This window comes from Myotis nattereri (genome assembly GCF_964212035.1).
Source record: "Myotis nattereri genome assembly, chromosome: 1".
NCBI classification, from domain to species: Eukaryota; Metazoa; Chordata; class Mammalia; order Chiroptera; family Vespertilionidae; genus Myotis; species Myotis nattereri.
The window spans coordinates 104,993,374-105,019,768 of record NC_138075.1 but is presented as its reverse complement, the minus strand read 5'-3'; the positions used below and the strand labels follow the sequence as shown (position 1 = coordinate 105,019,768).

At 42.6% G+C, this 26,395-nt stretch overlaps 1 protein-coding gene across 15 annotated transcripts in view; it reads right to left on the bottom strand.

The window, feature by feature from the left end:
- Positions 1-26,395, bottom strand: part of CREM (cAMP responsive element modulator) — a gene marked incomplete at its 5' end in the record, with an annotated part of 96,985 nt that overhangs the window by 39,003 nt on the left and 31,587 nt on the right. The gene's annotated exons all lie outside the window — the stretch shown is intronic.

Here is a 26,395-nt window from a genome sequence, read left to right as displayed (position 1 = left end):
TCACACGTTTCCTCTCCCCTAGCTTGGGCATCCAGATAGAAAGCTAGAACCATCACTTAGCTTGCACAGAAAGAAGACAATACAGATATCTTGATTGCTTTTGACAGAGATCCCTACTGGAAAAATAATACCTCCATGCCTCTGGTTTCAAAATCTGCCAAGTTTCTATTTAGTAAACAATTTGGTCAGCATATTCTTAGAAACTGCCACATTTTACTAAGTTCCACTATTCATTATGACTTACTCAATAAGCTGCCAGTTTTCATTATGAGTGGTAATGGAATCAAACAAATTTTGCAGAAAGCATCTGTGGGACCTCACTTTAAGAAACAGGAGTAATTTCCAATCTACTTATACTAATACTTTCAGAGAATTATTAAAAACTGGGTTTAAAACAACTAAGATTGCCTAGCCAGTGTGGCTCACTGGTTAAGCATCATCGACCTACGAACCAGGAGGTCGATTCCTGGTCAGGGCACATGCCCAGGTTGCAGGCTTGATCCCCGGGGTTGGGGGGGGGGGGGGGGAGGTGTGCAGAAGGCAACCAATTAATGATTCTCTCATCATTGATGTTTCTCTCTCTCCCTCTCTGTTCCTCTCTAAAATCAATAAAAAATATGTATATATTTTAAAACAACAAACTAAGATTTTTTTTACAATATCATGTCCTTGGAAAGTAAACAACTTTAGCAATCCAAAAATAAGAAAATCTTTATCCATGCACTAGAACCTATGTGATGAGCATTAGGGTAAAAAGCAAAATTGCTAAAACTAACACCTAAGAAACAATAAATAGCACGCCAAACAGTTGAGAGCCAAGTGCCCCACTGTATGGTATATAGGCCATAAAAGTCATCAGAATTGTATAGGCCATAAAAGCCCAGAATAGAAAGATTAGTATGGACCTGAACAATATGTGAAGGCTTTGTATAGAAGCCATAGCCTCAATATGAGCCTGGAACAGTGGAACAGAAAAGTGAGAAACTAGGGCAAAGACACTCAACATGCAGGTGTCCCCCCAAAAATATATACACACTTTAACAGCTGATAGCTCAATTTTGAAAATGAAATGTATATTAATAAACACTGCCTTTACAATTATTCAAAGTGTATGTATATATTTCTTTGGGATACCCTGTATATACTAAGGGCAAATTCATCTCACATGCTCTGGGGTATTATTGTCTACCTTAGATTTGGGGGAAAATAAAAAGGTTATCACATAATGGAACCAGTAGACTTAACAAGAAGTTAAAAAACAAACAAGTAAACAAACAAAACCATTGGGAGGATCTATTCTTTAAATGTTACCAGCACAAAAGGAAAATTAAAAAAAAGGTATCCACCTCTGTGTGAATCAATTACTAAAAGGTACTCCTTTCGCCATACAACTAATTGTCAAACTTTTCAGTCTCAGGACTCTCCTTTACACTCTTAAAAATTAATAGTGACCTCGAAGAGCTTTTGTTTATGTGGTTTATATCCAGTAGGGTGCTATAAATGTTTAACAACCAGATCTTGGGAAGGGAGAATGCTGATTTGTACCTTTTGATGATTTCTGTAATGTAAATACTCCTACTATGGCAGATTTCAAGCCAACAGCAGATGACACTGAATCCAAAGTTGGAAAAAGTGCACATAGCCAGCTCTCATGAGTCAGCGCCAGCCCAGCACTGGGTATATGTATTGATATTTACTATATTAGAAATTAAAACTGAGAAATTTAAAAAATACTTAGTAACTCATTAAAGAACAATAAATCTATTACAAGCTACAAATATTTCATGAAGAATTAAATTTTCTAAAACAAAAAGTAATGACAAGTGTTTCACATTTTTTTAATATAAAAATATTTTGTGAATGGTTTAACCGAAACAGCTAGATTCTTATACCTACTTCTGCACCGAGTCTATTGCAATGTTTTTTTAGTCAGTATGTAGAAAAAAAAACTCTAGTTGAACCTCACTCAGACATGATTGGTAAAGGAGGAGTATTTTAATAGCTTTTTCAGAAAAATGTGGATATTGTTTGATATTACACCAAAACTCAACAAGTGGTTGTCTCTTAAAGGTTAGTTGCAATGTGGAATATGAAATCATATCTGTTACATTAAAATCTATGGATCTATATTTTACTTTGCATGATGGTTACCCATGCACAATTTTGTAACATCATGTGGTAGTTACTTGGAAGATATTGCCTCACTGAGTTGAGCAGATAGCCTAAATGCTGACATTTCATTATACACTATCAGAAAACCACATTAATTGAAATAAACATCAATCTCATCAGAAAACTATACATATTGGGAAGCCATCAAGCTCAAAATAGCAGATGCAGGCTTTCCAAAATTCAAAACTTCTGCTTAAAACCTGGAATTTTATCATTGGCAATAAAAACTGTCATTTTCCTTGAAGGGACAAACTCACTTCATTTGCATTTGAGATAAAATATGTTCCAAATAAGTGTAAATAGCCACAGTTTGGTTATTAGACATTCCTTTGAGAAAAATTATGTCCTATAAAAAAAACTCAGCTAGTTCATCTTGCCACTCAAACAATAACTCAAGTGTTATTTTTTCAAGAACACCATCGGTCTTCAGTATGCAGCAGAAATGCTTTCAGTGATTGTCCTAATTGCATAACTCAGAATATTAAAACATGTACTTAAGGGTCAAGACTCAATACAATTGGTAATATTTACTGTTTCACCAAGAATATTCCTAAATGAAACTGACTTTTTTTCCCCACTGCAAGTGAATGGCAGTGAAGAAAACAATGACTTCTATACAGTTTGGTGCCACTGACTTGATTCCAGCTAAGGCACCAACAGCTTTACCCCCCATTATTTTTGCAACATTAGTATAAATGACAACACAGAGAAAAAGGAATATAGATCTTAACATCATTGTGAAAATAGTTTTATCCTCCCAAATCTCCAAAAAGAGTCCTCAGAGAATCCCCCAGTGTTCTGTGCACCACACTATGAAAATTGCTGCTCTCTCGTAATGTAGGCTCCAAGCCCTGGCTCACAGCTTGAAGAGCAGGGTGCTGACCCAGGCTGTAATTTCAGCTCCATAGCCAAACCACCATATCCAGTAACCTTGATGGAGATTTCATATGTCAGAGAATAAGCAAAGTATTATATAAATTATACCCAAGAGTACCACAAGTATTCCTAAAGACCAGACTTGTGGATTGAGATGGTAGATAGTGCTCATATTCACTTGGCGGAAGGGGGGATGGGGTGGGGGGAGAATGGCTCAGCTTCAAAGAAATTAAATACTTTGAAGAACTGAAAAACAACTCAAGAAAGAGTCATGGGTTTTTTTATCAGTATACATCATGCTGTAAGTTGCTTTGTCTTTCAGGGTTTTAATTTATTAAACAATTGCTCTATCAAAATGGCTTAGTGTCAAGAATACTGCTGTTGCTCAGTCCACATAGCTCGGTGGTTGAGCATTGCCCATGAACCAGGAGGTCACGGTTCCATTCCCATGGGTCAGGGCACATGCCCAGGTTTCAGGCTCGATACCCAGTAGGGGGCATGCAGGAGGGAGCCAATCAATTATTCTATATCATCATTGATGTTTCCATCTCTTTCTCCCTCTCCTTTCCTCTCTGAAATTAATAAAATAAAATAAAGAATACCTGCTACAGAGAGAAACCAAGATGGCGGCACAGGTAAACACCTAAAATTGCTGCCTCGCACAACCACTTCAAAAATACAACTAAAAGACAAAACAGACATCATCCAGAACCACAGGAAGGCTGGCTGAGTGGAAATTCCACAACTAGAAGGAAAGAGAAAAGCACACTGAGACTTTACTCAGAGGAGATGCGGAAGTAAGGTACAGAGGTACGGAGGCGCACGCAGAAAGGTCTGGAAACTGAGGATGCCATTGTCTTTTTCAAATGGGAGGGAGTCTCAAGCTCCCAACTGCTCTGAACTCCAGTTCCAGACGAGTCTCTGGGGACCCAGACTCATACGCGGAGAAACTGGACGTCTGCCATTGGTCGGAACTCGAGGGCGGCTTTCTCTCAGAGGAGCTTGAGGCGATTATCGGGACACTGAGATGCGGGGCCTCTTAGGGTAGAACTGAGGAGCAGCCATAGCTGTTCGCTCCCCCCTGTTGATTCCCTGAGACCCCGCCACACCAAAGCTGTGCGCAGAGGCTTTCGCATATGAAAGGCCTGGCCCTTTGCAATCTAAAATTACCTAACAAACTGCAGCTGGGTCAGAGACCCCTAGAACTTCCAAAGGAAGGCCCAAGGCCCCAAGCAGCTTGCATTGCTTCACAGCTGGGCCTCATCTGGGCACCTCCAAATCCAAACAAAGAAAAGGAATCTGCAGATCTCTCTGTAGCTCCTGCTGGGTAGCCTCAGGCACAGGCTAAATTAGCACCTCCTTAGAGATCCAAGAGCCAGTGTACCAAGTAGTCAGAGTGGGACCATCCAGATTACAGCTCCTCAGATCCATAAGGGACACACTCAGGGGGCAGACTCAGTGAGCACCAAAGCTCCACTGAAGCAAGTCTTGCCCCAGAAGGGTGTCTCCAGCACAGAAGCTCTCCCACTGCAGACACAGCTGATTCTCACAGCCAATTGGCCTGGAGGTCAATTCCTCCCAGTGATACCAACAACAATCAAGACTTAACTACAACAAGACTGTGCACAAAGCCCACAAGGGGGTGCACCAAGAATGTCCACCTCAGGTAATTGGGGAGGCTGAGCCACTGGACTCTATAGGACACCTAGCACACAAAGCCACTCTATCAACACAGGGAAGCATAAAAAATGGGGAGACAAAGAAAAAGGACACAAATGACAGAAATGAAGGAAAGCAAACTACTGGATATAGAGTTCAAAACCAAACTTATAAGGTTTTTCAAGAATTTTCTAGAAACCACCGATAAATTGAGTGAGACCCTTAAGAAATCTAGTAAGACCCTTGAGGATATGAACAAGGACCAACTAGAAATTAAGAATACACTGACTGAAATAAAGAATATTATACAGAGTTCCAATAGCAGATGAGAGGATCACAAGAATCAAGTCAAAGATTTGAAATACAAAGAAGCAAAAAACACCCAACCAGAAGAGCAAAAAGAAAAAAGAATACAAAAATATGAAGATAGTGTAAGGAGCCTCTGGGACAACTTCAAGTGTACCAACATTCAAATTATGGGGGTGACAGAAGAAGAGAGAGAGAGCAAGATATTGAAAACCTATTTGAAGAAATAATGACAGAAAACTTCCCCTACCTGGTGAAAGAAATAGACTTACAAGTCCAGGAAGTGCAGAGAACCCCAAACAAAAGGAATCCAAAGAGGACCACACCAAGACACATCATAATTAAAATGCCAAGAGCAAAAGACAAAAAAGAGAATCTTAAAAGCAGCAAGAGAAAAAATGTCAGTTATCTACAAGGGAGTACCCATAAGACTGTCAGCTGATTTCTCAACAGAAACTATGCAGGCCAGAAGGGAGTGACAAGAAATATTCCAAGTGATGAATACCAAGAACCTACAACCAAGATTACTTTACCCAGCAAAGCTATCATTCAGAATTGAAGGTCAGATAAATAGCTTCACAGATAAGGAAAAGCTAAAGGAGTTCATCACCACCAAACCAGTATTATATGAAATGCTGAAAGGTATCCTTTCAGAAAAGGAAGAAGAAGAAAAAGGTAAAGATAAAAATTATGAACAACAAATACACATCTATCAACAAGTGAATCTATAAATCAAGTGAATAAATAATCTGATGTACAGAATAAACTGGTGAATATAATAGAATCAGGGGCATAGAAAGGGAGTGGACTGGCTATTCTTGGAGAGGAAAGGGGTGTGGGGGGTGCGGGAAGAGACTGGACAAAAATCATACACCTATGGATGAGGACAGTGGAGGGGGGGTAAGGGTGGAGGGGCGGGGTGGGAACCGGGTGGAGGGAAGCTATGGGGGAAAAAAGAGGAACAACTGTAATAATCTGAATAAAGATTTAATTTAAAAAAAGAAGTAATACCTGCTACAGAAAAGGAGCTGTACTCACTAATATAAAACTATATTCCTAGCCTTCTAGAGATGAGCTATATGAATTCTATAATTGCAATGAAACTTCTCTATGTCCAAACTCTGGGTAGTGCAAAACCTCATGAGACAACTCTTTCACTACCCTATTGAAATAAAGAATTCAGATGTACAGTATCCTTAAAAACAAAACAAAAACCCTTTAGATCTAGAGAACCTGTCAGACATTCTTTATTCTTATTGCCAAAAGTGACTGGCATTAAGTGAGTAGTATTAAGCCTATAACTGTGTTGGTACAGCTAACAGGCTAAATTTCACCATTATTCATAAAATTTTAAAAAATTCACATGGCTCCCTACCTTCAACATCTTAGCACTATTTTATTATTATACTGATTATATAGCACCCTTGAAGTATGGTACACAGATGGCTGAGAAGGAACAGGCAATGACTGAAGAACATGCATGGTGGCCATAAAGGCAAAGATGGGTAAATAAAAAAACATCTTTTTGTTTTGGGGAAGGTGGCAGATTCAGTTAGGAAGGCTAGGTTGAAAGCAATGGCAGGGCAACCAGGTGGAAATGTTTAATAGGCAAGGATAATTATGAGACTCATGCTTGGGTTACAGCTCAGACAGAAAATAAAGATCTGAGAAATGTTGACAAAGTGTAATCTGCAGAGTATTACATAGTTACTTAATTCATAATGTACAAATAGAATTCTAAAGAAGCCCTTGAAAGAGAAGGGAATTAAGTCTTTCTTAAAAGACACCAACCACTGTTACAGAGATGTAAGCTTTACTTCACTTAAAATAAAATATGCATACTAAAGGTAGAAATAGAAAATTTTCTTTTAGTCCTGGCCAGGTAGCTCAGTTGTTTAGAGTATCATCCCAATATGCCAAGGTTTTAGATTCAATCCCCAGTCAGGGTACATACAGAATCAACCAATGAACGGATAAATAAGTGGGTAGAACAACAAATCAATCTCTCTCTCTGCCTTCCGCCCTCTCTCTAAAATCAATAAAAAAATTTAAAAAAAATTTCTTATAAACATCAAATATTCATTTGAAGAGTTTCTAGTAAGCAAAAATCTCACAGGAACAAGGGAGCATTCCATGTTGACTAGTCTAGACAGTGGGGACATAGCAGTAAACAACAAAAGTCTCTCCTCTCCTAGATCAGGAGGAAACAGAAAATAAAGCGTGTCCCAAAATTCACGCAAGAAGTAATTTTGATAGAAAAAACAGGTTTATAATTAAAAATTGTAAATTTTTTATTGATTCATAAAGTATACAGTATAGGGTTATGTATGGAATAGCATATCGGGTAAATGGCCTCCATGGCTTTGCTGGCACATATGTAAATGGATTATGGAACAACAAGAAGTGGATGCTGATTTTTCGAACAAAATCATCTTCAGCGATGAGGCTCATTTTCATCTAGATGGCTTGGTTAATCGACAAATTTGTCACATTTGGGGTTCAGAAAATCCACGAGTGATTGTTGAGAAACAAATGCATCCATAACGTGTCACTGTTTGGTGCGGATTTTGGGCTGGAGGCATCATCGGACCATTCTTCTTCGAAAAAGCGGCTGCTCAGGCAATAACAGTTAATGGTGCTCGCTATCGCGACATGATAATCCAGTTTTTTGTGCCTAAATTGCAACATATGGATGTGGACGACATGTGGTTTCAACAAGACAGTGTCACATGCCATACAGCCTGAGAAACAATTCAATTACTGCATGAGTCTTTTCCTGGTCGTGTAATTTCCCGTTTTGGTGATCAGAATTGGCCGCCCAGATCATGCGATTTAACGCCGTTGGGCTTTTTTCTTTGGGGTTTTTTGAAGTCTAAAGTTTATGCCAACAAGCCCATGACCACCCATGCCTTGAAGGAGGAAATTGAGCGCTGTATCAATGAAATTCAGCCACATTTATGCAAGACGGTCATGGAAAATTTCAACAACAGAGTACGTATGTGCCAGCAAAGCCGTGGAGGCCATTTACCCGATATGCTATTCCATATATAACCCTATACTGTATACTTTATGAATCAATAAAAATTTACAATTTTTAATTATAAACCTGTGTTTTCTATCAAAATTACTTCTTGCGTGAATTTTGGGACACCCTTTAGCTGAAGAGACAAATATATAATTTGGAATGGTACTAAATTCTTAAAAAAAAATAAAGCAAGGTAAATAATCAGAGAATGACAAAGGCTATTTAGAATATACTTGATGTGGAAAGCTTCTCATCAAAGGAAACATGTGGGTAAAAAGCTTAAATGAAGAGAGGGAGAAAGCCATAGGAAGATCTATTAGTGTATTCACCCCATTCCAAAAATCAGGTAGGTGTACCTTCTCAAAAACCAAAAAACATTAAATGGATATATTTTGTATTTCATAAGTTTATACCTCTTTTTATGCAGAAAGAACTCACAGTTGACATAATTTACCTTTTTTTCCAGCTCCCCTGAATAATCCTCTTCTATAGGATGCCTGAAACATAGATTATGCTGATGCCACCACATCCACAGAAAACCCCACTACAGACAATAGTTAATCTGAAGAAATAAGTTAAGATGATGCAATTGACAGCCTTAGTTGGCTTTGCAATAAAACAAAAATCCTAATAATGACATTTATAACTGGGAAAACCTCACAATTTGTAACACAGTATTTGATTAACACCTAGTAGACTACCTTCAGTCTGTAGCTAGGTTCTCTTGCAATGGGGTTTATGATGTCACAGTACATATGCAAATTTCACATGCAGTGGGCCTGTATTCAAAACAGTTAATAAGGGGTGAAAAAAACATGTGAGTTCACAATATAACAGATTTTGCTATCAACTCTGCTGCTGAGAAATCAAACCTATATACAATTAATTATTTTAATGACAAAGCTACAATGAAAATCCATTAACACACCAAGTAAGAAGTTGGAAAACTATCTTGATTTCTTTGTATTAAGACAGGATTCTCAAAGGACTCTGTTTCTTCCATGGAAGAAGTGTTTACAGAATATTTCAAACATTTTAAGGTGGAAAACAATATTATAAACTTGAATAAAGATGCAAAATAATGAACATCACAAACTGATGAACAATAATAGATACAGAGACAAAGAAGCATCAAACAGACTGTCAAACTTCAGCGGGAAGGGAGGCGAGGGTTGGGGGCGGTAAGAGATCAACCATATGTATGCATGCATATAAGCATAACCAATGGAAACAGACACTAGGAGGGTGAGAGCATGAGCGGTGGCCAGGAGGCGGGGGAAGGCGGGGGGAGGAGGGGGTCAATGGGGGGGAAAGGAGACATATGTACTACTATTTGTAATACTTTTAAACAATAATAAAGAAAAAAAGATAGCACAGTGTTACTGATAATGGCTTGTGGAGGACGTAAGTCCCCAAAATACTAGTTCAAACATGGATTAAACAGTAACAGCCATCTCCAGTAGCATAACCAACAAATGCACTTACATGCTATGTTAACAACAACAACAACAAAAAAAAAGAGCCAAGAGAAAAGCCAAAGCCGGGAAGGATAATAATATTCAGAAGGACATGTCAGTCCAAGGGCGTCAACTTCGGAACAACAAGAAATGTGAAAAGTGCTTGTAGCCTTTCCTATTGGCAAATAAGAAATAAGGAGTGTCTCATATAGCCCATGATCTTGCACCTAATAGGTGCTTAATATCTGTTCATTTGACCAGCATTCTAGGTGCAGCTTTCTTATGGTATGTCTGGTAAAAAAAAAAAAAATTAGCCCTAACGGGTTTGGCTCAGTGGATAGAGCATTGGCATGCAGACTGAAGGGTCCCAGGTTCGATTCCGGTCAAGGGCACGTACCTAGGTTGCGGGCACAACCCCAGTGGGGAGTGTGCAGGAGGCAGCTGATCGGTGTTTCTCTCTCATCGATGTTTCTAACTCTCTATCCCTCTCCCTTCTTCTCTGTAAAAAATCAATAAAATATGTTTAAAAAAAAATTAGAGGAAATGTTTATGTTCTAATAACTGGCAAGTGTTTGTTCAATAAATGAATTAGAAATCTCTTTAAAAATAGTAATAAATATATATTTTTTAAAAGTTATAATAACCTTGGCTGGTGGTTCAGTGGTTAGAGCATATGCCCACGCAACAAACCAAAGGGTCAAAAGCTCTGTTCCAGTTCAAGGGTATGTACCTAGGTTATAAGCTCTATCCCCTGCCCCAGTCAGGGCACGTGTAGAAGGCAACCAATCCATGTGTCTCTCTCACATCAGAGTTTCTCTCCCTATCCTCCCCACTTCCATTCTCTCTGAAAAGCAATGGGGAAAATATCCTCAGGTGAGGATTAATAAAAGTAAAATAAAAAACCATAATAAACAAAATGTGGTATAGTAGGTACATATAATGGATTATTCAGCCTTACAAAGGAAGGAAATCCTATCACATGCTACAACATGGATGAACCTTGGTATTATATTAAGTAAAATAAGCCAGTCTAAAAAGACAAATATTGATGATTCCTCTTATATGAAACTAGAGGCCCGGTGCACAAATTCGTGCACAGGTCGGGTCCAGCCAGCCCGCCCTGATCGGGTCTGATCAGGCTGGGCCAGCAGGGGGGTGGGGAGAAGCTGTGGGCGGTTGGCCAACTGGCCCTTGCCCCCTGGTCGAATTCCAGGTCAAGGGGACTATTTGCATATTAGTCTTTTATTATATAGGATATCTAAAAGTAGTCAAATTCATATAGACAGATGGTAGAGTGTTGGCTTCCAGGGGCTGAAGGAAGGAGTAACAAGGAAGTAGTTGTTTAATGGGGATAGAGTTTTAGATTTGCAAGATGAGAAAGTTCTGGAGATCTGTTTTACAACCATGTAACTATACTTAACACTACTGAACTGTACATTTACACTTCTTAAGATTGCAGGTTTCATTCATTTTCTTTTTTTTAAATAGATTTTATTGATTTTTTGTTTTTTAGAGGGATAGGGAGAGATAGATACATCAATGATGAAGGAGAATCATCATCAATCAGCTGCCTCCTGCATGCTCCCCACAGGGGATCCAGCCCACAATCTGGCATCTGCCCTAACCAGGAATCAAACCATTGGCCTCTTGGTTCCTGGCTCGACGCTCAACCACTGAGCTACACCAGCCAGGCTTCATTCATTTTCTTACCACACAAAAAACAGTAAAGAACGATGGCCTCAAATATGGTGAAAATTATAATTAACTTGCTTCTTGACAGGAAAACACTCAAGAAATTGATTTTACCAAAGGCATTGGGACTGATTTCCTCATTATCTCATAGATATAATTGTAAAGCTCTGGTGCGCTCATATTTTTGGTCCCAAAATTACAGTTCAACACACAGAATGGCTTTTGGTACCAGGAATTATATGGAAACAATTACTAATATAAATCAAAATGAATAGTATTTTTAAATTTTCCATGCTCTTTCATATACCCAAGATCAGAATCTGAGTTGAAATCTAAATCTGTGTGTGTGTACTTGTGTGTGTATAGTATTCATGCACATATACAGTTCTATATGGTAACTATATATAACATATATTAATACTTTTTGCAAACTATGGATTTTCCAAGGTAATGCCCTCTGTAATGGTCTGGTTCAACACTAAGTACCCATCCTATATAATAAAAGGATAATATGCAAATTAACCCTAATGGCAGAACAACCTGAATGACGGCTCGACCAGCCACTATAAGGCGCACTGACCACCTCTTGGTCCCTTTCCCTGGCCAGCAGGCTCCAATTGCCAATGGGGTGGGTGGTGGCAGGGGGCAGGGCCAGCTGCCAGGGAAGATGGCCCTGATCACAGGCCAGGCCTAGGGACCGTATCCATGCACAAATTTCATGCGTCAGGCCTCTAGTCTTATTTAATAATAGGATAATATGCAATTTGGTTGGGACACCGTCACGTAACAACTGATCAGCAGACTGTATCCCCGCCCCCTGCACTGTCCCGGAGATATGAGGCTTGCATCTCTGACCCCAGCAACAGGCTCCTGGAAGTAAGGCTCGCGTCCCCTCACCCTGCACTGGCCCAGAGACATGAGGCTTGCATTCCCGATCCCAGCAATGGGCCCCGGGATGTGAGGCTCGCATCCCTGCCCCCTACGTCGGCCTGGCAGTCCGCAGGCACGCGGAGGTACACAGGCCTCCGCTGCGGCCCAGCCCAGTCCAGGTGCGGGGCCATAGCGGGGCCTCTGTGCGCCTGCACCAGGGGTCTGTAGGCCTCCCCTGGCTCCAGCCTACCTCTTTGGGGCAATCCATTGAGGAGCGCCGGATGGGTGGGCAGGGCCTACCTCTTTGTGGCGATGGATCGTGGGGCTCCCTCATTAGGACAGGGCACAGGCCAGGCTGGCCCCTCCCCACCACCAACGCCCCAAGTGCACGAACTTCATGCACAGGGACACTAGTGTATTATAAGTAATAAAGAGTGCTTAATGAAATCTAAAGCCAAATTGCCTGGGATCTAATCTTGGCTCCGCCTTTTACTCACTGTGTGACCTATTCAGCCTCTCTGTGTCTTATTTTCCTCAACTGCAAAGGAGAATGAAAATAGTACCTTTTCTATAAAGTCAATGCATGTAAAGCACTTCGAAAAGTGCCTGGAAAATACTAAGTATTCAATAAATGCTCAATTTTCTTATTTTTATTGTTGTTAATTTTATTTAAGTTAATCTTACATTAAATTTTTAATTACATTAAAATATTTTGTTAAATCTGCAAAAATAGAGGTCTTCCGCTACATAGAATATACCTATTTAAAGGCAAACATTTTTCCTGAACTATTTCTACTTGCATTGTCTTCATCTTATATTGTCGCTTAATACATGCAATACCATAACCAGGCTTTTCTCTCCCCTGGCTTTTTGGAGAACAACTAGAGTTTTATCTCTGATAGGGCTTAAGAAAACTCTGAAAGGCACTATTAAGATGTCATCACAATTAATCAAAAAGAGAAAATTTCCCAAAGCCCATGTTTTCCAAATGCAATTCCTTTAACAGTATGAGGTTTATTAGTACAAAGGTTGTAGTAACAAAAACTAAGACAAGATAAATAATCTTATTCAAAGAAGAAACTATAAAAATGTTGCCCTTTTTCATATCCCAATGTCCTATCTACTCTTTTATTGTTGTTCTACTTTTATTGTGGTAAAAAATAGAGAATACAGCCTTAGTCAGTTTGGCTCAGTGGATAGAGCATCAGCCTGCAGACCGAAGGGTCCCAGGTTGGATTCTGGTCAAGTGCATATGCTTGGGTTGTGGGCTTGATCCCCAGTAGGGGGCGTGATTCTCTCTCATCATTGATGTTTCTATCTCTCTCTCCCCCTCTCCCTTTCTCTCTGAAATGAATGAATATATATATATATATATATATATATATATATATATATATATATATACACACACTAGAGGCCTGGTGCACAAAAACTTGTGCACTCGGGGGTGGGGGGGTGGGGGGAAGTCCCTCAGCCCGGCCTGTGCCCTCTCGCAGTCTGGGACCCCTTGGGAGGTAACGACCTGCTGGCTTAGGCCTGCTCCCGGGTGGCAGAGGGCAGGCCCAATCCCTAGGTGCAGCCCCTGGTTGGGCTCAGAGCAGGGTCAATTGGGGAGTTGGGGCGCCGCCCCCTGTCACGCACAGAGCAGGGTGGATTGGGAGGTTGTGATGCCACCCTCAGTCACGCTGAGGGTAGGGCCGATTGGGGGGTTGGGGTACCGCCCCCTGTCACACTCAATGCAGAGTCGATGGGGAGGTTGTGGCGCCACCCCCTGTCACGCACAGAGCAGGGCCCATCAGGGGGTTGGGAAGCTCCCCCCTGTCACGCACAGAGCAGGGCCAATCAGGGGGTTGAGGAGCTCCCCCCTGTCACTCACAGAGTAGGGCCGATAGGGGAGTTGGCACGCCGCCCGCCCCCTGTCACACACAGAGCAGGGCGGATCAGGGGGTTGGGGCGCCGCCACTGTCACACTCAGGGCAGGGCCAATGGGGAGGTTATGGCTCTACCCCATCACACACAGAGCAGGGCCCGTGGGGGAGGGGGGGCACCGCCCTCTATCACCCACAGAGCAGGGCCGATCAGGGGGTTGGGCACCTTCCCCTGTCACGAACAGAGCAGGGCGGTTAGGGAGGTTGTGGCCCTGCCCCCTGTCACACACAGAGCTGCAGGGCAATCAGGGGGTTTGGGCGCTGCCCCCTGTCACGCGGATCCCGGTGCCGGGAGGCCTCGTGGCTCCGCTGATCCCAGTGCTGGGAGGCATATTACCCTTTTACTATAGAGTATAGAGGCCTGGTGCACGGGTGGGGGCCGGCTGGTTTGCCCTGAAGGGTGTCCTGGATCAGGGTGGGGGTCCCCACTGGGGTGCCTGGCCAGCCTGGATGAGGGGATGATGGCTGTTTGCAGCTGGTCACACACCCTTCAGGGTGGGGGTCCCCACAGGGGTGCCTGGCCAGTCTGGGTGAGGGGCTGAGGGCTGTTTTCAGGCTGGGACTGAAGCTCCCAACCGCTCCTTTTTTTCTTTTTTTTTTATTCTGGGCCAGCTTTAGCTCTGAGGCTCCAGCTCTTAGGCCTCCGCTCCTGAAAGCAGGTATCTGGTTTGTATCGGTTCTCGAAACTCTGTATCAACTCCAGCTCTGAGATCCCAGCTGGCTGAAAGCTGGTTTCTGGGGTTTTGTTTAGCGTCTGTATTTGTTACAATGTTTGAAACTGCAGGCTCAGAGGCCTGCAGCAGCCAGCGGGGAACGTTGGAGTCCTCCACCACTGAAGCAAGCAAGCCTCGTGTTAGTTTCAAGCTGCCTGGCTGCTGGCCGCCATCTTGGCTGACAGTTAATTTGCATATTGCCCTGATTAGCCAATGGGAAGGGTAGCGGTTGTACGCCAATTACCATGTTTCTCTTTTACTAGTGTAGATAAATCACAGGAAACTCACATTTAAAAAAAATAACAAAATTTACCATCAGTAAATTTACAGTTCAGTAGTAAGCATATTCATCTTGCAAACCTGAAATTCTATACCCCTTAAGCAACAGTTCCCCTACTTTTAGTAGAGAAAAATCTAAGAAAAGGGTAAAAAGAATAACTGCATTTATACCCAGTTATTTTCCCATTATAGCTAGTCATTACTAAAACTAAGAATGTTAACATCAAACAAAAAGTATCCAAACCTCAAAAGAAAATCATTATAATATAAACTAGAGGCCTGGTGCACAGATTCGTGCACCGGTGGGGTCCCTCAGCCTGGCCCGTACCCTCTTGCAATCCAGGACCCCTTGGGATCTGGCCAAAATCGGCAGTCTGACATCCTCCAAGGAATGTAGCAGTTCAGGAAGTGGCAGGTGGCAGGGAGGAGCCCAAGACAGGCCAAGTGCTGCTCTGCTCATCCCGGCCCTGCTGCACCTGCCGCAGCTGCCACTCGCTAGCACTGCCACGGAGGCGGGAGTAGCTCGCGCTGCTGCACCTGTGCTCATGAGACTAGCTTCTGGCTGAGTGGTGCTCCCACTGTGGGAGCGCACTGACCATCAGTGGGCAGCTTCTACATTGAGCATCTGCCCCCAGGTGGTCAGTGCACGTTATAGCAACTAGTCGACCGGTCGTTCGGTCACTTAGGCTTTTATACATATATAGACTAGAGGCCCGGTGCACAAAAATTTGTGCACTCGGGGAGGAGAGGGGGTCCCTCAGCCCGGCCTGTGCCCTCTTGCAGTGTGGGACCCCTCAGGAGATAATGACCTGCTGGCTTAGGCCTGCTCCCGGGTGGCAGAGGGCAGGCCCAATCCCTAGGTGCAGCCCCTGGTTGGGCTCAGAGCAGGGTCAATTGGGGAGTTGGGGCGCCGCCCCCTGTCATGCACAGAGCAGGGCGGATCGGGAGGTTGCGATGCCACCCTCAGTCACGCTCAGGATAGGGCTGATTGGGGGGCTGGGGCACCGCCCCCTGTCACACTCAAGGCAGGGTCGACGGGGAGCATGCAGTGCCACCCTGTCACGCACAGAGCAGGGCCCTTTAGGGGGGTTGGGGCTCCGTACCCTGTCACGCACAGAGCAGGGCCCATCAGGGGGTTGAGGAGCTCCCCCCAGTCACGCACAGAGCAGGGCCCATCAGGAGGTTGGGGAGCTCCCCCCAGTCACGCACAGAGCAGGGCACATCAGGGGGTTGGGGAGCTCCCCCCTGTCACGCACAGAGCAGGGCCAATCAGGGAGTTGAGGAGCTCCCCCGTCATTCACAGAATAGGGCCGATAGGGGAGTTGGGGCACCGCCCCCTGTCACACACAGAGCAAGGCCGATCAGGGGGTTGAGGCACCGCCACTGTCACACTCAGGGCAGGGCCGATGGGGAGGTTATGGCTCTACCCCGTCAGACACAGAGCAGGGCACGTAGGGAGCGGTTGGGGCGCCGCACCCTGTCACACACGCAGGGCGATCAGGGGGTTGGGGAGCTCCCCCCTATCAGGCACAGAGCAGGGCTGATCAGGGGGTTGGGGCGCCTTTCCCTGTCACGAACAGAGCAAGGCGGATAGGCAGGTTGTGGCCCTGCCCCCTGTCACACACAGAGCTGCAGGGCGATCACAGGGCTTGGTCGCTGCCCCGTCATGCTGCTCCAGGGGCCAGGAGGCCTCGCAGCTCTGCTGATCCCAGTGCTGGGAGGCATATTACCCTTTTACTATATAGGATAGAGGCCTGGTGGGGGCCGGCTAGTTTGCCCTGAAGGGTGTCCTGGATCAGGGTAGGGGCTCCACTGGCGTGCCTGGCCAGCCTGGATGAGAGGATGATGGCTGTTTGCAGCTGGTCACACCCCCTTCAGGGTGGGGGTCCCCACTGGGGTGCCTGGCCATTCTGGGTGAGGGGCTGAGGGCCATTTTCAGGCTGGCGGGTGACTGAAGCTCCCAACCTGTCCTCTTTTTCTTTTTTTTTATTCTGGGCCAGCTTTAGCTCTGAGACTAGGCTCCAGCTCTGAGGCCTCGGCTGCTGAAAGCAGGTAATGGTTTGTTTGGGTTCTATAATTGTAACACTGTTGCGGTCCTGCTCACTCTAGCTCTGAGATCCCGGCTGGCTGAAAGCAGGGATCTGCGTTTGTTCTATAATTAAAACAATGTTGCGGTCCTGCTGGCTGAAGCCCGGCTTGCTGAAAGCAGGTTTCTGGGGTTTTGTTTAGCTTCTATATTTGTAACAATGTTTCTTAACTGCAAGCTCAGAGGCCGGCAAGGCAGGCGGGGAACGTTGGCTTCCTCCGTCACTGAAGCAAGCAAGCCTCCTGTTCGCTTCAAGCTGCCTGGCTGCCAGCCACCATCTTGGTTGGCAGTTAATTTGCATATCACCCTGATTAGCCAATGGGAAGGGTAGCGGAGGTACAGCTAATTACCATGTTTCTCTATTATTAGATAGGATGACAGAAAACATTTAGCTATCTCTCAAATACTAGAACAAATTGGGATGCACTGTCTTATGATTATCCTATATAATAAAAGGCTAATATGCAAATCGACTGAACGATGAAACAACCGGTCACTATGATGTGCACTGACCCCAGGGGACAAACGCTCAAAGCAGGAGCTGCGCCCCGGTTGTCAGTGCGCTCCCACAGGGAAAACACTGCTCAGCCAGAAGCTGGGCTCATGGCTGGCGAGCACAGCGGCGGTGGCGGGCGCCTCTCCTGCCTCCGAGGCAGTGCTAAGGGATGTCCGACTGACCGAGGGCTCCTAGACTGCAAGAGGGCGCAGGCTGGGCTTAGGGGTGCCCCACCCCCCACTGAGTGCATGAATTTTGTGCACCAGGCCTCTAGTAAGTACAGAAACAAAATCTTTTTCTGAAAACTGACTTTTGATTGTTTTATACCTGTTGAAATTACCTTTGAATACCAAATTTTATTCAAAGCAAAATATTATCACTTTTAATACACTGAGATGAAAAGATAGAGTACATTCTAAAGCCAAAATTAACCTTTAAAGAAATCTATTAGCTATCATATACAGAGTTTTCAAAATATTGCCTGGCTAGTATTCACAGTGGTTAGAGCGTTGGCCTGTGCACCAAAGGTTCTTGAGTTTGATTCCCAGTCAAGGGCACATACCTGGGTGCAGTTTCAATCCCTGACCCTGGTAGAGGCTTGTGCAGGAAGCAACCAATGCTTCTCTCTGTTCCTCTCTCCTCCTCCCTCCTCCCTCCTCCCTCCTCCCTCCTTTCCACTCTCTCTGAAAAGCAATGGAAAAAAATCCTCCAGTGAGGATTAAACCCCTACCCCTCCAAAAAAAAAACCACGTATATGAGCACATGTGTATAATAAATTCTTGTCCAATCTGAACAAAATGGTCACTAATATTAACAGTTCACAATTACTTTTACTTATGTCTTTCAAACCTTGAATTGCCTTCAAGAATGAGCTACATTTCAAAGCAATATATTTTCTTATATTAGTTGACTAAGGAACAATATATAATGCAGATTTAACAGTTATTAAAAAAATTTCACTGTTTTATTTTTCTTCGAACTTTTGTTCATTTTTACAAATAATTCTCAGTGAATACAACATTGTAATTTAAAAAATTAAATTAGGGCAATAAAAAAGAGCTCGGAGAAGGAATACATAAAAATACAGAACAGAAAGAAAGTCAATAATAAAGTGTACATTTTTATTTCAAAATCTTAAGAGAAACATTTTTCTCCTTCAATAAGAATCCCTCAAGTAAGGGGATTAGCATACTGAACTTTACAAAAACAAGATTCAATTAAACACTGAGTTTAAGCTAGACCTACTTAGGTGACAGTAAATTATACCAAATCAATCTGATACAATGCAGACCATCTTTAATATACAAATATGATGTTGCTGACCCATTATCATTAGCAAATGTTGAGTCTGGTGTGTGTGTGTGTGTGTGTGTGTGTGTGTGTGTGTGTGTGTGTGTGTATAGTTGTGGGATTTTTTTTTGGGGGGGGGGGGAATGTTGTTTTGTTTTCTGATAGCCATCCACATCCTTCCTGGTCGTAATTAGGACCACCAAAACAAATGAGAGTGTTATTTCAATTTTCCACAAGATTGAAACGGAAGACATACAACTCATACATTAAAATGTACCCTTGTTGCCCTAACCAGTTTGGCTCAGTGGATAGAGCGTCGGCCTGCGGACTGAAAGGTCCCAGGTTCAATTCTGATCAAGGGCATGTACCTTGGTTGCGGGCACATCCCCAGTAGGAGGTGTGCAAGAGGCAGCTGATCAATATTTCTACCTATCTCTCTCCCTTCCTCTCTGTAAAAAATCAATAAAATGTATTTAAAAAAATAAAAAAAAATGTGCCCTTGTTAAATCATTCCTACTTCAATCCCTCTGAATGCCAGGCCTGCTTTACTTTGAGGTGCTTCTTTACCTCCTGTTTGCATTTACAACAGGATAAGAAAGATTAGCAGAATATATATAATCCCTGAACAAGTACCTGGTGGCCTTCTCTGCTCCCTAAGGTCTCCTACTTTCCAAAAATATACAGGTCCTCCAAAAGGTTAACTTTTTAAAAAAAAATGTATTTTTACTGCTTTTAGAGAGGAGAAGGAAAGATAGAAACATCAATGATGAGAGAATCATTTATTAGCTGCCTCCTGCACGCCCCCTACCAAGGATGGAGCCTGGAACCCAGGCATTTGCCCCAACCAGGAATTGAACTGTGACTTCCTGGTTCATAGGTCAACACTCAACCACTAAGCCACAACAGCCAGGTCAAGGTTAACTTTTATATTAAAACTAATTCTCACCGAAACCGGTTTGGCTCAGTGGATAGAGCGTCGGCCTGCGGACTGAAAGGTCCCAGGTTCGATTCCGGTCAAGGGCATGTACCTGGGTTGTGGGCATATCCCCAGTGGGAGATGTGCAGGAGGCAGCTGATCGATGTTTCTCTCTCATCGATGTTTCTAACTCTCTATCTCTCTCCCTTCCTCTCTGTAAAAAATCAATAAAATATATTTAAAAAAAAAAAAAAACTAATTCTCTCAAAGCATGATGCTGACCTTGATGATCTTCAGAGTCTCCTTCCAACTCTATGACATGTGATTCTGCTCCTTTCTTCTTTTTATCTTTTCTGAAAGCTTGAGAACTGGTCATTTACAAAGAAGAGTTACTGAGCTTTCAGATACTCAGGCCCAAGGCTCAATCAGCAGTTATAAAGAAAGAAGCTCCAGAAAGGTAGTTTTAAAGTGTGTCTTTTTCAGTGGCTCCATGTGGATTACCTCACCTACTGGGGATCAAGCCCGCAACCTGGGGCATGTGCCCTTGACTGGAATTGAACCTGGGACCCTTCAGTCTGCAAGCCAACACAATATCCACTGCACCAAACTGGCTAGGGCAGCACAAAAGAAATTTTAATCTCCCATTATCCATTTAAAGATTATATTTTTTCCAGAGAATATGTGTGACTGTTTTAAAACTACTTATGAAGTATGGTACCTATTTGCTTTGTTTAACAATGGACAGGTTATTTTGATTTTCTGAATTGTATAAATCATCCCATTCGATTGAATGCCTTATTGATTGAATGACTATCCCATTGATTGTGATCTTACTGGTTATCAAAGCACATTCTTCTGTACCTGGGAAACAGGACAGCACAATTACCCTAAATTGTTTTAGTGGCCACAGGTGGTGCGTTCCAGCTGACTCAGTGGTCACGAGACCAGGACAGCACAATTACTCTAAACTGTCCTGACAACTCAGTGATCCGGAGACCCAAAACTGTAATTTAGATAACATGCCTAAGTTTAACCCAGGTTACCCGAGGGCTCTAGATAATGTATTTCTGTCAATTCAGTGACCCCGAGACCCAAAACTGTAATTAACATGCTTAATTCTGCTTCTGTAATCTGCTTTTTTGCGAGCCAGGTGCCACATTCCAAACCCTGGGATGTAATCAATACCTTTGTGATTTTTGCCTATATAAGTCTGGTTTTGCCACCATCTTTTTGCTATGAGATTTGGGAATGGCCCCTCATAGTCCCAGATTGCAATAAACATGACTCTTTAATTCGACTTCTTGAGGCATCCTCCTGTGATTCGCGGGGTAATTACAAGACTTATATTTAGTGATTTTGCTTTTCACCAATTTAGCTTTTGGAAGGACTTCCTCCTGGTTTGGTTATTTAAAATAGACTCTCCAAATTACTACCAAGAGTTTTTCCAAGGGGTAGGGGAATGGAATTAATCTAAATATATCAATACATATACTTAACAAATAAGATACCAGCTTAATTAAAAGTATATCAATATATATTAAAAAAAAAAAAAAAAGAAAGAAAGAAACTGAGGAAAGAAAGCCATCACAGCCCTGCTCAGCAGTTGAGCATCAACCTATGAACCAGGAGGTCAGGGTTCGATTCCCAGTCAGGGCACATGCCCGGGTTGCAGGCTTGATCCCGAGGTTGGGGCATGCCGAGGCAGCTGATCAATTATTCTCTCATCATAGATGTTTCTCTTTCTCTCTCTCTCTCTCTCTCTCTCTCTCTCTCTCTCTCTCTCTCTCTCTCTTCCTTCCTCTTTGAAATCAATAAAAATATATTATATATTATTAATAAAGAAAGAAAGCCATCACAATAATTAACCTCAACTATTTGCCACGCCAGGGTTTATTTATGATGTAGGTATTAGGTCGGAGGGAGCCCAGGATGGATGCATGCCACTGCAAGGCAGATGGTGACAAGATAATGGACCCTCCATGGAATTCCTAACAGATCAACATGCCAGACAGATGCCAATACACAAATAATGACTCTGTCCAGATACCGTGAGGATCCCTGATCCCCGCAGCGGGAACTTCCTCAGTTCACGCCCCCACCCTTCACCCAACTGCCCCTCACCCAATCGCAGTATAAAACAAAGCACCCCCCTCCCTGTTGGTGCGAATTCACTGGCCCCACCTTTGGGCTGGTTAGTCTCGCCCAGGGAGGCGGATTAAACTTTCTCCTTTCCTCCTCTCTGACCTGCTTGATTCTCTTTGTTTTCTGCGCCACCTCCTGAGCAACCTTACAGTAGGGGCTAAAAAAATATTAATACTTTTCCTCCTACCTTCTCAGTTCTTCTGGCTGAGCCAATAACTAAATTAACAGGAAAAAAATCAAAGTTTAATACATGCACATGGGGAATTCACATAGACATGATCAATACATAAAAATTCCAAAGACAGTGAGGCAACTTGGGTATATAAACATTTTGGACAAAGGAGAAAAGGGGTGGGGAATTAAAGGGTACTAGATTTCAGAAGTGAGAATGGGTGATTTACACAGGACAGAAAATCCTAACTAGGTCTCTAACAATGGGACATAGAGAGTATCTAGCTAACAGCCGTGGGCAAACTACGGCCGTTTGAAATGAATAAAACTAAAAAAAAAAAAAAAAAAAGACCGTACCCTTTTATGTAATGATGTTTACTTTGAATTTATATTAGTTCACACAAACACTCCATCCATGCTTTTGTTCCGGCCCTCCGGTCCAGTTTAAGAACCCATTGTGGCCCTCGAGTCAAAAAGTTTGCCCACCCCTGACAGGTGCTTGCCTAAAGCCCTCCAGTTTACCACACTTAATTCAAATCAGGCTGAGTCACCATCCTAAGATCTTCCTGAAGCAGGTTCCTCTTCCTGAATCTCTTGTGCAGGAAAGGGGGGAGGGTGTACGTTTCTTTCTGAGTCTTGTTTCATAATAAACAGCTTAAAATCAATATCCCAAAAAGCAGCTTCTGGGTGGCAGAACTTTGGTCCCTACAGTGGCCACTCCCAATTCCAGCTCTTTCATATTATCATCACGGTGACTTCTATTTACTTTTGACTACAAATAGAAGGGAAAGGCTCCATTTATGACTGCAAAGTTATAAAACAGAAAAACTGAAAACTCCAGCTTTCCTTGGAGCACTACTGCCTCCCACAATCAGTTAGGACAACAGAGGCCTGTCGGCCAAGAGCAAGCTCAAGTTTTCAGATCTTGGGATGATTTGCAGAGTGAACTTGACTAGCAGATGCTATGGAAAGGCCAGGGTACTCAAAACCACTACTGTTAGTGTAGGTAGCTAGGTATAAATAAAGCAAGGAAGCAAAGGGAATCATACATTATTAAGCATTAATAAACTAGGGGGCTAAATCAGACAATAAAGTCTAAGTGTTGAAGTTACAGCTTCAGACACCTCAGGAGATAACACTATTGTGTCACCAAGGGGATTAACACCCCTCCCGCCCCCCTGTGGGAAGAAAGGGCCAACTTTCCAATCTCCCAGGGTACAACTGGTCTACTGTCTGGACTGGTGGAGGAGGGGAGCGGGGGGGGGGGGGGGCAGGAAAAAAACAATAAAGAGGAAATTCTTCTACTGGACACATGCCCAGTAAAAGACAAGATAGCACAGGGGGAGGTGCTTCTACTCTGAGGCATATGGAGTAGGAGCCAAGATGGCGACCATGAAGACTGTCTAGCCTGGGGAAAGGATCAGATTGGATAGGGAACACAGAACCCCAAAATATCTAGGAAATGGGATTGGTTAGGGAGAGGGCCCAACATCAGCCCGGGCAGGATTGGAAAACTGATTGTATAGTTTGAAAGAGCACCTGGTCTTTTCCAAGCCCAAGATAATATAATCAATCCAATCTTAACAAAGGCAAGCTCTCTCTATGGTCCTGTAACATGCATTTGTTCACATGTTCCCTCTCAGTAGCAGCCATGTGGGCCTAGCAGCTGCCTGAGAACGGCAATGTAGCTCCAGCTGGAGCGCAACAGGGGGCTGGGGGGGAAGATAGAAACGACACTAGACACTAAGTGGAGGAACAAGGGCTGAACTGGACTAAGCTTTGGTATAAACTGAATCAAAGAATTTGTGGACCCTGGTCTTTCCTCTGAGCTTGATAAAGACAGTAGGACCAAAGGAGATGAGACACTGGGAACCTGGGGCAGCCTTCTATTTCTATTCTTTATTTTTAATCCTCACCTGAGGATATTTTTCCATTGATTTTAGAGAGAGTAGAAGAGGGAGAGAAGGACAGAGAGAAATATCTATGTGAGAGAAACACATCGATTGGTTGCCTCCTGCATGTGCCCTGACCAGAGCCCAGGCCTGGGAGGAGCCTGCAACCGAGGTACGTACCCTTGACTGGAATTGAATAATAGTCCCTTTAATCCACAGGCCAGTGCTCTATCCACTGAGCCAAACTGGCTAGGGCTATTTCTATTCTAATCAACTTTACCACTACATCTCATCTTCCCATGAATGGGTCTCCCAAAATGCTTTTCTTGTGACTCCGTGAAAGGACCCCATTTCCACCAGCAAGACTACTATTAAATGACCAGATGCAAAGGATCAAAGTGACTAAATCTTTTGATCACACCTTTTGTTTCCACACTATGTAATGATAATTTGAGCATGTAAAAAGGAAAATATTAAAAATTTCTCTTTGTACAAAACTGAATTATATGTAAAATTTCCAAGAATTTACAATCCTCCAGTTTGAATAAAATAAGTGACAAGTAAATACAATGACATGTGGAATTATTCAGAAGAGTCAATCACTTTTAGCATACATTACAGAATTAATAAAAATTTTAGTTTGATGTTCTAATCCTTCTATTATATAATACTGCATAATAATAATAATAAAAATAACTAGTCATAAATGAACAAATTCAGGCATCATAAAAGTCTAAATTGGTAATTATGTTTAGAAAATTTTGACTGCTGAGAATTGTGTACTAATTCTTCAAAATCATGATCTATGCATAACATTGAGGATAACTCTTTCGTTGTTGTTGTTAATCCTCACTTGAGGATGATTTTCCTTTGATTTTTAGAGAGAGTAGAAAGGAGTGGAAGAGACAGAGAGAGAGAAACATCGATGTGAGAGAGACACATTGATTGGTTGCTTCCTGCATGTGCCTCAACCATGGTCTGGATGTAATCAAGCCTGCAACCAAGATACATGCCCTTGACCAGAATCGAACCCAGGACTCTACAGTTAGTGGGCTGATACTCTATTCACTGAGCCAAACTATCTAGGGCGAGGATAACTCTTATTTAACCAAAATAATCAATGAACCCACATACAGATTATTTCTTAATATCTTAACATTCCTATTAGGTGAAAGATAAAAACCATAATTTATTTTTATTTATTTTTAATATATTTTTATTGATTTCAGAGAGAAAGGGAGAGGGAGAGAGAGACAGAAACATCAATGATGAGAAAGAATAACTGATCCGCTGCCTTCTGCACTCCCCCAACTGGGGATTGAGCCTGCAACTCGGGCATGTGCCCTTGATGGGAATCGAACCTGGGACTCTTCAGTCTGCAGTCTGACGCTCTATCCACTGAGCCAAACCAGGGAGGGCAATAATTTATTTTTTTATTAAATATTTAAGAAACAGAATAATATAGCAAGTCCATGAACTTGCTATCTAGATTTAATGAATATCAACATGTGATAGGTTTGAGATTTTGAAAGAAGTTAAGGACTATAAATGTAAACCACAGGCTTTTTCTAGTTGTGATGCAGCCTTCTCAAGTCTCTATCTCCCCCTTCTATTTTGTTCAAAACACACCTAACTTTCCCAGACCCCAGTTCTCTTCTTTGTCTCACAGACCCATCTTTCTCTGTTATTTCACAGAAATGTTTCTCGAGGAATCTATCCTTCCAATTTCCACTTCCTCTTCCCCATATTTATTCTCTAACCTACTAAAACCTAGTTTTTGTTAATTGGACTCCAATTCCAAAACCTCATAAATCCAAGGTTATTTTGAACGCTTCATATTATTTGACATCTTTAGCAACTTCTGAGGCTCACCCAGGTTGAAGGTCCTCAGAATTGCAAATTATTATCTTTAGACAACGGAGATTTATTGTTTTGATTGTGCAGGCCCAGAATGCTGGGGGAAAGGCCTGTGTGGAGGTCAGTGAGCCAGTTTCTAAAGGGAGGAAGCTTTGCTTAGACTACCACTTAGGCAAGGAAGGACAGAATTTCAGCCCAGGAATCATAAAAACTCTAGAAGATACCAAATTCATGAAAGAATATATGTGGACTCTATACTATTCACACAAAGATGACTAAAGAATATATACCAAAATGCTAACAATAATTATATTTCTCAATATTAAGGAGATATTTTATTTTCTTCTTTATAATAATATATATTTACTTAATTTTCTTCCATGAACATGCATTATTATTTTTTTAAGTAAGAAAAAGGGTGCTACTTTTTTCCCCTTAAATAGCAATGGTGTCTGCATGCCAGTCTTCCAAGGTAACAAAGAAGAATGTTGCCAGGGAGATGCAGCTCCACAGAATACTTAGGAGGAGAAACCTCTGTGGGGTGAGTGGGTGTCAGGAGCTTAAAAGA